Genomic DNA, 6,751 nt, shown 5'->3' with positions numbered 1-6,751 from the left:
TGAGCATTCTCAAAAAATGGTAAGATGTCAACACGAATGAAATAGAAACATTTGTCCTGGAAACTTTTATATCAGATATTTTTAATGTTGTTCATGCCAAGGATCACAGAGAGAACAAATAAAGAAGTTCCATGGTCTTGTTGGAAGGAGCAACTGAATTCGAGTTAGCTATTGCTGAACGTTCTCAGAATTGACCAAAAAGGAGAGAGTCGGCGTAGATGTTATCTAAAGTCTCTCACCATGTAAATATTTGGTGGTTCTGCTATTTAGTAGTAAAGTTAATTGATGAAGGCTCAGTCTGAGTCAGGCTACTCACAGAAGAGATGCTGAACTTTCTGGGACCAGAAGAGCTGCTCTTGTCCTTGAAGCCTACTCCAACGGCTTCAAAATCATTTCTAGAAATGTCCAGGGGCTGCTCTCCGAGGGCCTGTCAGAAAAGACACCAGAGGCTGGGGAGGCGGGCTGCGGGGGCCATTCTTGCTTGCCTTCCCCCAACAACTATGGCAGCTCCACTTTGATCTGTTTTGACATAAATTTTTGTTGGAAGAGAGAGCTCTGCTGCTTTGTAAGAAAAATAAAAAGATAGAAAAAGATAAAGGGGAAAATGAACTTTAAAAATCCCAGATCTAGTGGTTTGTGAAGTAACCCGTGCTTTTTCACTTTGGCAGCAAGCCTTCTCCGATGAGGTGGGACCATTGAGTGTTGCCCTGGAAATGTGACCTGGAGGCTTGCTTTGTGAGCTCTTCCTGGTCCTACCAATAGATGAAAATTCTGTAACCTGTTTTTTAGAAACTTGTGATACAGCCATATACTCTCTGCAATCACGGTACTGGAGAGCCGGTATTTTTTTTCAGAGTATTTATCAATGACTTTTTTACTTGGGTCCTATGGTCACTGCAGGCATCATCATGAAAAAAAAAAGTTTGGGTTTACTGGAATAGAGATTTTGTTTAAAGTTTTATTCACTGGGGATTTAGGAGAGGATAGGAAGGAGTGTCGAATTGGATAGTAAGAATATCTCTGGGATATAAGAATAAGGTGGCCAGGCGTGAGGGCTCATGCCTGTAATCCCAGCATTTTGGGAGGCCAACGCAGGTGGATTACCTGAGGTCAGGAGTTCAGGACCAGCCTGGCCAACATGGTGAAACTCCGTCTCTACTAAAAAAATACAAAAGTTAGCTGGGTGTGGTGGTGGGTGCCTGTAATCCCAGCTACTTGGGAGGCTGAGACAGGAGAATTGCTTGAACCCGGGAGGCGGAAGTTGCAGTGAGCTGAGATTGTGCCATTGCATTCCAGCCTGGGTGACAAGAGCAAAACTTTGCCTCCAAAAAAAAAAAAAAAAAAAAAAAGAATAAGGTACAGAGAGGAGTGAGGGATATAAGTAAAAATTATACCTCCTTATTCCATTAAATGCTTTATAGTTTACAAGGTGATTTAACATGTATTATTTCACTCCAATAAACAGACATCTAATGTTCTGCAGCTGGAAGTAGGAAAGGTCAAACCTTTCATCTCCCTAACCCTCTGTTAAGCCCACCTATAAACACCCTATTCTGGGTTACCCCACTGTCTGCTCCTGCTTCCAGTCTGCCAAAAGCCACTGGGGAATCATGCAGCCTTGGCCTAAGAAAAAGTCACGTGTCCAACTCTGACTTGGCCTTTGTCTCTTTTCAGCAATCATATTTATTTATTCTTCTATGCCATGCTCCAAGGCTAACTTTCTGTATCTGTTCATCCACCTTTTTTTCCCCTTGCAGTGGGTTGAATGGATTTTGGGGTGGCCCCCAAAAAGAAATGTACATGCTCTAATCCATGGAGTCAGTGAACATTACCTAATTTAGGGAAAAGGTATAATTAAATTAAGAGTTGAGATTAGATCATCCTGTATTATCCAGGTGGACCCTAAATCCAATGACATGTAAGACAGAGGACATTTTGACACACATACAGAGGAGAAGGCCATGTGAAAACATTGGAAACGGAATAATGTGGCGTCAAGCAAGAAATGCCAACAGCCAGCAGAAGCTGGAAGAAGCAAGGATTCTCCCCTAGGGCCTTCAGAGGTAATGAGGCCCTGACAATATTTTGACTTCAGACTTCTGGGATCCAGAACTGTCAGAAACTACATTTATGTTGTTTTAAGCCACCCAGTTTGTAGTAATTTGTTGTGGCCACCTAGGAAACTGACAAACTCCTTAAGCTCCTACACTTGCCATCTTTTCTAGCAGTAGATGGCCTTGACTTAGACTATTCTGAAAGATTGAAGCCATCCTCCCCAAAATCCCTCATTCATCTTTCATTTAACCTTAACTTTAACCAATCTCCTTCACTCCTCAAATCTGTCTTTTTGCAGAAATTTGTCCTTTTGTTTCTTCCTTCTGGTTTATCTAAGGGAAAGATGCCCACCCTCTCTTCTTTGCCATAGCTGAATTCTTCATCTGTGCCACTGATCTCATCCCTTCTTGGGTCTGTAAAGGCCCGGCTGTTCCTGCCCAGCCTTCTTACTCCTAGACTGGGGTGGAGAAAGAGTCCAAGGCTCCAGGCATTTCCCAGAAATGCAAAGCCACGGGGAGCCATTATAAAAAGATACGTCTGAATGAAGGACCAGTCAAAAGGGAAGAAGATAAACTCTGGACTAGGACTAGGGAGTGAAGCAGGAGAGTTAGTCAAGGAGATGACCAAACCGGAAGAGTGGAAGAGCACAGAAATCAGGAAAGAACTCAAACTAAGTAGAAAAATAATACTCCAAGCCACTTGTGAGTTTAAGGCCCCATTCTGGTTAATTTCACACTAAGTGGGAATTCCTCCATATGTCTTTTCTTCCTTTTTATTTATTCTCCACAATTTTATCTTCTCCTTTCTGCCTTTAAACATGTTATTTTCTCTTGTCTTAAAAAGCATTTCCATTTCCTAACTGCTTACAGTGAACACATCATTTTGTCTGTCCCATGTCTCTTTATTTTGGGGTTTTGGAAATTAGTCATCTCTTTTCTTTTGGGGAATGTCTTGTTCACTTGTGCCTTCTTCCATGGTCCTGTGTTGTTGGTAATACCTATTGGCCAGTCAGTCCTGCCTTGGGATTTTAACATTGAAACAAAGAATCCTTGGCCAGGCGCAGTGGCTCATGCCTGTAATCCCCGCACTTTGGGAGGCCAAGGCAGGCGGATCACGAGGTCAGGAGATCGAGACCATCCTGGCTAACATGGTGAAACCCTGTGTCTACTAAAAATACAAAAAAAAGCCAGGCATGGTGGCAGGCGCCTGTGGTCCCAGCTACTCGGGAGGCTGAGGCAACAGAATGGCATGAACCCTGGAGGCGGAGCTTGCATTAAGCCGAGACTGCGCCACTGCCCTCCAGCCTGGGTGACAGAGCGAGACTGCGTCTCAAAAAAAAAAAAAAAAAAAGAACCCTTTGGTGACAAAGCTGACATGAAAGATCTACCAGCCACAATTTCCTCTGCCAAGTGAAAGAAGCTAGTCTACAGTAGGAGGAAATGAAGCCAGTACTGAGAGAGAAGCAGAGATAAGAGAAGAAAATAGAGTCCTGGAAGTTATTCATTCCCTGGTAATGATCATCCTTAAAGTTCTCAAACCCATGCCTTACCTGGTTTGAACAGGTGAGCCAATAAGTTTACCCTATTGCCTATGCTTGCTCAAGTTCAGTTATTGTCAGCAGGAAACAAAATATCTCTGATCAAGAACCCTCTCCTTCAATTTCCTACTATTCTCTTGTCCTCAATGACCACCTCCTCCTATGGTTTCCCAAGATAATTGCCTCCATGTCAAAATTAGACTTCTAGTCAAATTCAGGAGACTTATTTTTGTTGTTGACAATATTTCCCAATAGTATTTGACTGTCTGCTTTCACATATGTTCAGGTCTCAGGGCCCTCTCACATTGCACTGTCTTATTATCTTATTTCTTTGCTCATTCTTTGCTCCTTTTTCCAGGGGTTTGTCATCTTCATAACCCCTAAACGTTGGCAGCTCCTAAAGGTTAGCACAGGATGTCCTCTTACTCACTGTTTCTGTTCCCATTCTCAGTAATATGTACTTTCTCTTTGGTCAGCTCTCTGGGTTGACTTTAGTCTAAATTGTAGCTCGGACTCTTTTTGAACATGTGCAAAACCCAGAGACACTGAGTGACCTGCCCAAGGCCGGCCATCTGGATAGCGCTACCCTGCTTTCCGGGGAGCCTCCCCTGATAATTCCAGAATGACACATTTTTATCCTTAGCACAGTGTACACTCGTCTATTTTATGGTTGTTTATGCTTCTCAAATTAGTGCTTTATTATTTATTGTGCTCTATAGCTGTATATTCAGCTAGATTGTAGGAAGTTGCTATTCCACCATTTTTCCCATAAGAATATATGGATTCCATATTTGAAAGCACAACCATTTAAATTATAATTTTATTACCATTGCCAAGAAAGCATTTTGAAATCAAAATACATTAAGCCAATCCCATTATTTGATCGAATTTTCCATATAAACCATTTAAACAATTTCCTTTTTATTCATTTACATGTAACCAAAATTATTTTACTCAAAATCAATTCTTATGAGTTGTATGATGAATATTTGATTTACCCATCACTTTTTCCCCAAACATATGAAATGTTACCTATTATATCCTTTTCTATTATGATTTTTCTTTTATGACCACCAAGTATAATTGTCCAGGGTCAAAATTTATGATATAGTTTTGTTTAGAAAATTTAGTTCTCCCGTCATTTTTTAGCCAAGGACAAATTGTGCCATCTGCAATTTTAGCCATTGTCTGTCTTGTGTTGATTATTTCAAGCAACTCTATTTTTTCTCAGATCCATTTTTGCTTTTGTTTTTCAGACAGGTCCTCCCTCTGTCACCCAGGCTGGAGTGCAGTGGTACAAACATGGCTCATGGCAGCCTCTACATCTTGGACTCAAGTGATCCTCCCACCTCAGGTCTCCAAGTGGCTGGAACTACAGGCATGTGCACCATGCTTGGCACGTTTTTTGTGCCAATATTTTTATTGTTTTTTTGTAGAGATGGTGTCCCACTTTGTTGCCCAAGCTGGTCTCAAACTTGCCTGGGCTCAAGCAATCCTCCCATCTCAGCCTCCCAAAATGCTGAGATCACAGGCATCAGCCACGACACCTGGCCTCAGATCCATTTTTAAATTCCAATATTACCAATAAGCTTGATTTTTTTGCCAATTTTTCATTTATAATAGCTTTTACTGTTTGCAAGTTTTAGCCAGTCACTTTTATTTTGTTTTTCACTATGAGTAAGGTTCGTTATGAATTAGACGAAAAAGTGATAATTTGTATTTCATCAATTCAATCACAAGTATCAAGGGAGGTCCTACTACACACTGGGTGCTAATCAAGGCACTTAGGATATATCTGTGCAAGAAGATAATGTTTCTGCTCTTATGTAGTTTCCTTTCTAATTGTTGGCTAGAAAAGAAAAGACAGTCAAACAAATAAAGGGGCAGAAGAATTTCATACTGAAATAAGGACTGTGAAGAAAATTAGACAACATAATGTGACCGTGACAGTTTAGAAAGCTACTTTAGATCAGGTTGTCAAGAAAGTTCTCCCTGAAGAGGTAATATTTGAGCTGAGACCTGAATGACAAGGTGACAAGCATAGAATAAGTTTCTTAACAGTTATATTGCTAAAATTATAAAAATGTGTTCAAATAATTCTAAATATACTGTGTCTCCCTTTCCCACACCATGTGGGAAACAAAGAACAAACTGTGGGGTCATAATGGTGGAATCAAAACATACTATTTTTGCATATACTGCTTTCTTGCTCATGGCCACATATGGCGAGACAGAACTATGAAAATGAACATGGTTGTGCTAGGGTAGTAGGAGAATAAGTGTTTTTGTGTTCCCCCAATTTTTTAATATTCATTATGGCTTTTCAATGAAAGTATATGATATGTGTACCTTGTAGGCTAGTTTTTTGTTTTGCACTGGTAGGGGTGACACCGTATCTCCTCAGTGAGACTGGAAGTTCAATTGTGGGTGGGGCATGGTGGCTCACGCCTATAATCCCAGCACTTAGGGAGGCCAAGATGGGAAGATCATGAGGTCAGGAGTTCGAGACCAGTCTGGCCAACATGGTGAAACCCCGTCTCTACTAAAAATAACAAAAATTAGCCAGGCATAGTGGTGCATTCCTGTAATCCCAGCTACTTGGGAGGCTGAGGCATGAGAATTGCTTGAACCTGGGAAATGGAGGTTGCAGTGAGCCAAGATCATGCCACCGCACTCCAGCCTGGGTGACACGGCAAGACTCCATCTCGAAAAAAAAAGAAAGCTCAATTGTGGAAAAACACTGCATTTTATTCTTCTTTTGTTTCACCATTGATTACTAGCATTAAAAAAATACTTGTGGATAGATGCTTCCTAAAGATTTTCTATCTTCAAATGCAAACGGAGTTTTAAATATGGTTTTTCTAATGAAAATCAGAATTTGAAGCTCTAAAGTAGTAAGTTATTTCAACAATTACAGCAGGATCTAACCATTTGAATCCAAATGTATCCCTGTAAAGGACGTGTAGACTTTTCTCTTTCTGTGAAAGTTGCTTTAAAATACTCAAACTCTTCTTACAAAGCGACATCAAGCCAACTCCTCTCCTTTTCAAATAGGTACTCCTTTTGGATGAAGGGACTTGCCAGACAACAGAACAAACTCTCCTAGAAGACTGAGAGGACAGCAAGCAGCTGTCCACACACAGATTGAGACAATCGTGA

The sequence above is a fragment of the Pan troglodytes genome, chromosome 13 (genome assembly GCF_028858775.2).
Source record: "Pan troglodytes isolate AG18354 chromosome 13, NHGRI_mPanTro3-v2.0_pri, whole genome shotgun sequence".
In the NCBI taxonomy this organism is placed as follows: Eukaryota; Metazoa; Chordata; class Mammalia; order Primates; family Hominidae; genus Pan; species Pan troglodytes.
This window is presented reverse-complemented; position numbering follows the sequence as displayed.